At 39.5% G+C, this 9120-nt stretch overlaps 1 long non-coding RNA gene across 2 annotated transcripts; it reads right to left on the bottom strand.

Moving 5' to 3' along the window:
* Window positions 1-1550: 1550 nt before the first annotated feature.
* Window positions 1551-8240, bottom strand: LOC145434559 (uncharacterized). Of its 2 annotated transcripts, none has more exons than XR_013913457.1 (3): window positions 8092-8240; window positions 5075-5249; window positions 1551-1993 (listed from the first exon to the last, which is right to left on the bottom strand). It is a non-coding gene; the product is annotated as an uncharacterized LOC145434559 (long non-coding RNA). The 2 variants fall into 2 exon arrangements; XR_013913458.1 differs by lacking the exon at window positions 8092-8240 and adding an exon at window positions 7088-7177.
* Window positions 8241-9120: the final 880 nt, after the last annotated feature.

The following is a 9120-nucleotide window of genomic DNA, read 5'->3' as shown; positions in this document are numbered from 1 at the left end:
ATCTGTGTTGCATAACATTCTAAAATTATGCTTTTGCGGCGAGGTTTTATGACATCATGAAATGAAAGGAACTCTCGTGACGTACACGCCATAAGATTTGACTTCGAAGTGGTGAAGCTAGGGCAATGAGTGGTGGTATAGCAGTTTCGTCTGTACCAAGCTACAGAAGCGGACGTCACTTTAGCAGTAAACAGCAGTACCAGGTTCCTGCTGTTTGGTCTACAGCATATTAAGCTCAAGTGTGGGGAAGGCAGCATTTATTGCGTGGTAAAAAAGCAGTGCAGTCGACACATTGGTTAAAAAGTAGTGAAACTATAAATCATTGATAAATTTTTCCACATTATATTGCACTTGCGCAAATAGTTTTACCTACTAATAAGGCTAAATCTGATTAGTTAAAGTGAGCTGACGTAAGAACGTTTTTCGTGACGATTATGAGAGAGAATTCAAAGGTATCTAGCTATAGGTAACGTACCTACGGATAGATAGGCCTACGCAACACCCGTCGTTACCCTTTCTTGTGCGGAGGAAATTACTGCTCAGCAATCTGAACGTAACATAATTGCTAATCCCATAGCTGACGACCCGCGTGCTTAAATTCAATAATGTTCATTTTACTTGAAAGCTAATGTCGCACTGATTCCAAAAAATACACATTAAAATGTAATCAGGGCAATGGAATACACCTCAAAGTCTGAAAATCGGCAATATTTCCCGATTTCAACATCGTAAATAAGTTACTGGAGTTCTTGCTACGTACGCTCAAAAATGATTTTGTATAAACTTTTTTCATCTTAGTTGGCGCCTCCAATCTCAACGAGGTGAAGAAGTTTGGTTTATCACCCTATTTTATGGGGGTCAAGACCAAGGTTTTTTAGGGGGGCTGACAAAGTGCTGTTTCGGCCTTGAGTAAAGGTGAACCTAGACCTGAGATGTCGTAAGGTCCATGAAGCACTTTCTAACAACAAGGAGTTGCTGACGTAGATTATTTCTGGCGAAAGTATGGAATGTGATATGCCACGCCTCGTATAAATACATACCCAGCAAACACTCGATGTCCAGTTGACTTCCGGTTGAATTGCCGGCAGGACGTCCGGTAACTTACGGCCGTCACCTCCCTGGAGTGAGTTTGTCGACAACTAGGGACGTCCTGTCTGCCCTCTGAGTACATCCGCAATGACGTGTTGTGGACATGAAGCGACTCCTCATGGACGCGGCTGACCTATTCTGGACGTCACGTGGTTCCCTATGGACGCGTCTGACGTACTGTGGACGTCACGCCACTCCCTATGGACGCGCCTGACGTACTGTGGACTTGACGCCGCTCCCTGTGGACGTGACGCCACTCCCTGTGGACGTAACGTCACTCCCTGTGGACGTAACGCCACTCCCTATGGACGCCAGTCCACGTACTGCGGACGTGTTATTCGCCCCTGTTCAAGTCCTCAGGACTCCCTGTGGAATACTTAATGATCTCTATTATTACCTCCTCCACTTCGATACCTGCTCCCACTACATGGAATCCCAACTACATGGAATCCAACATCATATAAGCTCACAAATTGTTTATATTGGGTTACTGGAAAACGACAATTGCAAATTTCAAGTAAAACATTAATTAAAGAACTCTTATTATTTAATTTAACAAAGTTAAGGATTAGGTGAAAATTCGATCACAAAATTATAAATATATGAAATAAATGTGTCACATGAATTTTGGAAATATCAGCTAGTTTTAACTAACTAACATGACAAACATTCCAATTGAGGTGCATACGAGAAATTTGAAAGAAACGTGTCAAAGGAATTTGACAAAGGACAACCGCTAAGACAATTAAAAACAGACATAAGCAATCATAAGTAGGAACTACCATTGCAAGACGTAAAACGATGCATCGGCTGTACCGCATCATGTTAAGAGCGCGAGCGCGTATTCGTCTTTGGCAATAAACTTTGGTTGCAACAACAGGTTTCTTCTCAGTCCTTGTTTTGCCTGTAGCACATAAAAACAATGTCAGCAAATCGTATGTAGATACACTCTTCATAGCACATGAAATATGTATCAGAACTTCACTATATATTTCGACTTGCATTAATTGTAATATGTCTTGTAAATCGCTACTTCTATTTGTACTTGAGTGAAAATTTATGACGATACTATTTGAGTGTGGAAAGCTTCGGAACTAGCGATACAGAGTATGCGTCAGCCAATCAAATCAACTTGTGGAAACACCCAGGGCTGTAATTGCAATGAGTCGAGTTGCGATTTCTGGTGACTCGAGTCTTTTTCTCAAAATTCGGAAATGACTCGACTCGAGTCAATCTATGTAATGACTCGGACAAGTCATATGAATCGAGACTCGGACGGCCAAGACCGATAACACACTAGTGTAACCACACTATTGGTATTTCGTCTAATGGTAGCGGTACTTGAAAATGCGACCAGAAACTGTTAAAGGTGAGAAAAATCAGTAGCCTATATTATAAATGCGAACCGTTGATATCACCGAACAGAGTTATAAAAAGTGGATTAAACAAGAATTTAACTGGAAACTGTCAACAGTCAACGAAATGGTTGAACTTGAGTCATACCACCATGACTCGAACTCGACCCTATACTCGCTGATTTGGACTTGACTCGGTGGTGAATTGAAAATGACTTGACTTGACTCGAGTCAAAACTATATTTATAAGTGAGATTGACTTGTGACCTGGCTACAGCCCTGGAAACATCTAAAGTACATACTTGAGTACTTTTCAGAAATTATACTTTCACATAAATTAGTTTGGACAAGACTTGTGAATCACTGCTTGTAGCAGAATGGAAATACATGGCCTTACTACTACTTCTACTACATTGATGACACAACAATTATTTCTACTTGAGTGCTGAAAACAACTACGTTTTTAACCATCTCTGTTCAGAAGCATGCACCTACGACTCAGGGTTGTAACCAAGTCACAAGTCAATCTCAATTTTATAGTTTTGACTCGAGTCAATTCGAGTCATTTTCAATTCACCACCGAGTCAAGTCCGAGTCCAAGTCACTGTGTTGACCGCTCAGTTTCCAGTTAAAGCCTTGTTAACCCTCTTTTTATAACTGTGTTTGGAATGGTTCTCATTCAAAATATAGCCTACCAATTTTCCTCACTTTTAGCAGTTTCTGGTCGCGTTTTTGAATATAAGTAGCAATAGACGAATTCCCAATAGTGTGGTCACTTTACTATACTTCCAAATTGCAATGAAATGTTGGTCTCTCGAGTCATATGACTTGGTTCGAGTCATGCGCAATGACTCGAGTCCAAGTCGAGTCAATATACAGATGACTCGAGTAGAGTCAAGTCATTTCGGAATTTTGCGAAAATGACTCAAGTCAAGTCCTCAGTCATGACTCGAGTCATAACAACCCTGCTACGACTACATGCAATAAGTCTCGACATTTCGACTGTGTCCACTTTTTGAAACTACTCACCCCAGTAGCCTACTTTTCCGAACTTCACTTTCTACTTATACTTGAAAGGTAGTTTGATGTCTTGTAAATCGTTATTGATACTCACGTACTGACCAGTGACCACGACTACTCCGACCATCTTTGTTTGGAAGTGACCACCTACAATAACTAGGACTGGCCACAATGATTCTAGTACTTGAATCTGAATTGAGTATTAATTCCAATGATTCGAGTCGAGTAAGTGAAAGTAAGTTTCGAGTACGAATATAGAATCGAAATTCTAATTCTCAGTTACATATTATATATTTTCAGTATTCGAAACTATATAATACTTTACCGAGAAACCGAATTTCGATTCTATATCACTGTGAGGCCTTGAAACGGTGATTGGTCGAATCGCAGAATACGAAACATGTAGGACATAGCTACACACGTTCGTGTAAATGACACATGTGTTGTCACAAAGTGCAATGAGCTAGGTATGATCCAAAATTTACCAAACAATCTTCGATGTGATGTAGAACTGGAAATTTTGTCTTTGAAGTTGCATACAACTTGTCATCATTCGAACTGTTGTGATGTCATAATGAGATAATTGAATCGAAGCTAAATATTCGATTCAGCATCGAATCACCCGGGTACTCGATTTTGCCCAGCCCTAATAACAACGCGCTAAAAGTATGTAATACCTCCAATAAATATAGTTTTTGAAACTTGTGTACTTGATACTTGTGTAGGCCTACTTTTCAGAACTTTCCTGTTTCTTTTTGAAGTGATTTTTACAAGCCTTGTGAATCGCTAATTATACTGGAGTAGATGTTAACAGCGTTGCTACTACTTCTACTCAAGTGCAAACAATGATTACTTTGATCACCCCACCAACTATTGAGTATGCAACGGTCTGTGGACATACGGGCATGCGACGCATGACCATGCGAGGTAAATTACGGGTTAGGGTTGAATTCAAGCTTGGGTTAGGGTAGGGCTTGGGGTCGGGATATATAACGGTTAATTTCAGTGTTATGTTTCGGGTTAGGGTTAGCTTTAGGGTTATGAAGTCACATACTGAAGTGACGCATGCTAAAGTGTTCCATGCTCAACTGTTGTTTTCCATTGTGTCGCATGCTCATATGTCGGGCAATCGTATACAGAGGTGGTCAGTAACGAAGTACTTTTACTTTTTGAAGTACTTTTAGTAGATTTTGCCTACTCCCACTACTTTTTAAGTAGTTGTGATTTTAGACTACTTCTACTTCTACTTGACAGTTTGCAGTTTTGTAGGCAAAAATGAGCGTAGAATACCTACTTACTTACTTGTGAACCACCCCTCCTACTCCTACTTGAGTAGAAATTCCAGTGCTACTTCTACTTGAGTAGCGACGGTGACTACTTTGACCACCTCTGATCGTATGCAACACATCGACCAAATCTACTTTTTAAAAGTAATTACTAGAGCATATTTCAGAACTTCATTCTAGACTTCCATTTCAAATAGATTTGACACACCTTATAACTTGTTACATCTACGTGTGTATAAATTCATGACATTACTTCAACTTCAGTACAAAGGATGATTACTTTGACCACCTCTGGTTTCCATATAGTGTGTTCAACGTTTTTACCTTCGATTGCTTTCTGAGTTTTTCCCGAGCATGGCGCAGCACCAATTTTGTAGAGTAAAAGCAAAGCTTGTTCTAGGTGGCAGTAGTTCTTCCAAACGATGTCGGCCCCAGTCTAGAAGGCATTCTTTGTACAGCCTGCTTGACGTTGTTGACATCAATTGAAGACATTGTCGATCTAGAAAATTTGAATGATTAGAATAGGTTTAGTGAAGGCATTTGTCAAGAACTCAAGCCAGGTATCCATAACATCCTGTTAAAAAACAAAATCAAAATGGTGTACAAGCTTGGCTATTTGCACATTCTACCCGCTAATCCAGAGGTCTCAAACACGCGGCCCGCAGAGCATTTTGTGCGGCCCGCGACGACGTTTTGGAATTTCAAGTATTCAACAATATATGCACGAGCCATATATCTGTTTAAATATAAGAACTTGAAGTTCACGCTAAATCTACTACAAAAATCACTGAAATCTCACCATACTTCACCATAGCATCACTTTTAAAAGCTACCATGCGGTTGAAGATCAGCTATTACGTCACATTTGTAGTTTATGATGATAAAACACGACCCGTTGATGATTCGTGACTCAAAATTGTGATTCGGTTTGGTGCGACCTTCTCGTAAAATTACTAAATTTCGGATTGACTGGATGATTAAATAGAAATGACTCGAGTTGAGTCGGGTCAAACGTTAAAATCAGAGAAGGAATTGCGACTCGGAACGGTGACTTGGTAATCATACGGAAGCAACAATTAATGAAACTGCCATGGAGAATACAGAATAGTAATATATCAAGAGGTCGTAGCTTGCGTTGCATTGAGTAGGCCTGTATAGCTATCTAATCAGATCAGTATGGCAACTATTGGTATTCTGTGACCTCCGTGACGTATAGTTGGTTACATGCTGGGTGTTGTTTGTTCTCTTTATCCATGTTATTATCGGTGGCGAGTAAGGTATAGTAGTACCTTCTACAGCTGTAACACCAATGAATTCTTCACCGATTGGACATTTCTATTCCAGGGGTTCTTAACCAGGGTCTGTAGACCCCATCGCGGTACGAAGCGCCATATCAGGGTGTACGAGTTGTATTGTGGAATTAGGCCTATATGCTGTGGAATATTTGTGGCCAATTTAATTAACTGGAAAATAGTCTAATATAGATACCACCAGAAATTGTGTTGAAAATGGACGAGCGATAGCGGTACGAGCACAAGAGGTACGGTCGATAAAAAGGTTAAGAAGCAATGATATTACTATGGCTCAATAATGATTTTATTCAAGTTGTTATTGATATGTTCCAATAAATCGAAGGCAAAATCGAACGCTAATTTAATTTGACTTGGGCATTGACAGTAACAATAGCCGCTAGATCTACTCATCACGACTATATCAAAACCAGGATTAGGCTACACCGCTCAAATGCTCTGATATCAGATCAATCTTCAGTAGATTTTAAAATATTTTACATAGAATTGTGGCACGTCAAAGGTCCACTAGCTGCAATATTATAACCCGACAGTTTTACGATACATCCTCTCGCATGATGTCTATTACTCATTAATTGGAAAAAGTTATGCCCGGCACAAAAACAATTCTATTAAATCATTTCAAAATGTGATTTTTTCCGTGTCAAGCGTGAATAGTATAGAATAGCAAATTACATTTTCACGATGTTTGTGGATTGCCTGTCTGCAAGGTCCCGTCAAATAAGGCCTACTTAGAAATTATACATTGAATATCCCTATTATTGATGCTGCGGCCCGCGGCGTCATCAGAACTAGGAAATTGGCCCGCGAGCACATTTGAGTTTGAGACCTCTGCACTAATCAGTAGGGCTGGGCACATGAGAAATTGAGTACTCGAATCTAAATCGAGTATTAATTCGATTACCAGTGAACTCGGGCCATGGTTAATTCGGCCCATTGAACTCAGCCTACGGTAAACTCGGCCTTCGGTGAACTCGGCCTAAACCTAAGCCCCTGCAACCCTAATCTTGGGATACACCGAATTCACCATGTGCGATCTGATCCTTGACGTTCTGCACCCTTCGTCAGCATTATACAGCTCCGTACGCCTAATAGAACATTTTATACATCCGACATATGATACCGCAAAGAGGGAATAACATTCACACGGCATATCCACCACCACCAATTCGACAATCGCCATTGCCTTCAAGTAATAATACAATTCACAACATTTATAATAATTTGTATTGACAAAGTCACCATGGGCCCAGTTCACCGATGGCCGAGTTCAATGGGCCGAGTTCACTGGTCACCATTAATTCTATTGATTCAAGCGAAGTAGATGACTTTTTCAAGTAGGCCTTCTGAAATTATACGCTATTTGCCACCAAGAGTACAGTTATCAATAAACTTATAATTTTTGATACCATTTTACAATGTGGAAGTAGCATACAAAATACGTAGTACAAAGCTATTCACTTTAGTGGAAATGACATATCTGTGAAGTCATGATTAACCCAATGCATAGTCACAAAGTGCAATGAAATAGGTATCGGTCGAAAATACACCAAATTATCTGTAATTTAGTCTGATGTAAAACTTGCATGGCATCATTGTATGTTCTCAGTGAAAACATAAAAGATACATTTTCAACCTTCCATAATACTCATACTGTTATGAGTATAACATGATGAGTGATTATCGAATACTTGACACTTAACACCAAATTCAGAATCAATCACTCTTCACTCAGGTGCTCGATTTTGCCAAGCCCTACTAATCAGAACAGAAGTGATGCGGCCAACCTGAGATATCTATAGAAATCATGCATACCAGATCAGCGTCACTGTGAATTATGGCACACTTGGATTCAACGAACATCGATATAATATCAAAATATCATGCAGCAATTTTGAGCACCACTGGCAAAATCCTGATCGGGAACCACCGTCACAGAGTCTATTTGCGCATCATTTATGACACTTTTTTCAGGCTAACAAATCGCTGATTAATGAACATGAACAATCATAAATCATCACTCCAACTTACATGATTCAACTTCTTAATCCATGGACAATGCACGACTGCGATGCGTTGCTCCAAAGTTGAAAAGTACTATATAACATTGCCTGTTCCATATTTAGACTCCTGCTAAAAATGAAGCAATGTTGTATACGCAGACCCAGGTTTGCCCCTGCCTCATCCGCATGAAGAATCCATTGATAATAAGAGTCAATAGTGTGCTTTCTTATTCACGACAACATGACTATCAGCAAAGCAATCAGTCTTCCCTAGGGCCCATCTACTTTGTGAATGTCGCTGTAATGTAGGCAATGTTAATATATTTTGTGAATGTTGGCACAATGTCTCCATGCAATATAGGCCTACTTATTGGAAGGTAATGGGCGAAATATCTAAAGATCAATGTCAACTCAAGGTCCAAGAAGAAGTGAAAATTCAAATGGAATAATTATCTATTTTCACCAATTTTAAACTTTCATAATATATGACGAGGAACGTGCAAGATATCCAATGAGCTAAATGCGACTATAATTTTTGCGACTACTATTTCTTACCAGGGATTTCAAGATATCGTATAGCTAAGTTATATGTATATAAATTATAAGTTATCGTTATATTGCAAGTTATAAGTAAGCATTTTAAGTATGTTGCACGGCGACATTGCCGACATTGCGACAACCCGTCTTCCCCATGAACATGTTAAAATCCATGTAGTTTATAATTGGTTTAGCGTTTGGGTATCATTAAATTAGCCTGAGGTTAAAGTTGGGTTAACTATAATGATTGTTCCTGGAATACCCTAACATTGAACTAATAATAAAGCCATACATTTTGACATGTTCACCGAAAGCCTCGACTAGTAGGCCTATCAATGGTTTTAATGTTGTTGTGGACACAACACAAAATTACAACAAATACGATAATATAGCCGACATGCCGGTCAATGGGATGCTACTATTCATTAGCATAGGCGCAACTATAGTTTTCAGCCACAAATTCAGCAATCTCACATTCCGTAAAGGAACATCCTATAATACACTTTCAAATTTTATAGCT

The sequence above is a fragment of the Botryllus schlosseri genome, chromosome 2 (assembly GCF_051294905.1).
Source record: "Botryllus schlosseri isolate E-star chromosome 2, Bs_hap1, whole genome shotgun sequence".
Lineage (NCBI taxonomy): Eukaryota > Metazoa > Chordata > Ascidiacea > Stolidobranchia > Styelidae > Botryllus > Botryllus schlosseri.
Note: the sequence above shows the minus strand (reverse complement) of the source record. Positions and strands in the feature narration are given on the sequence as shown.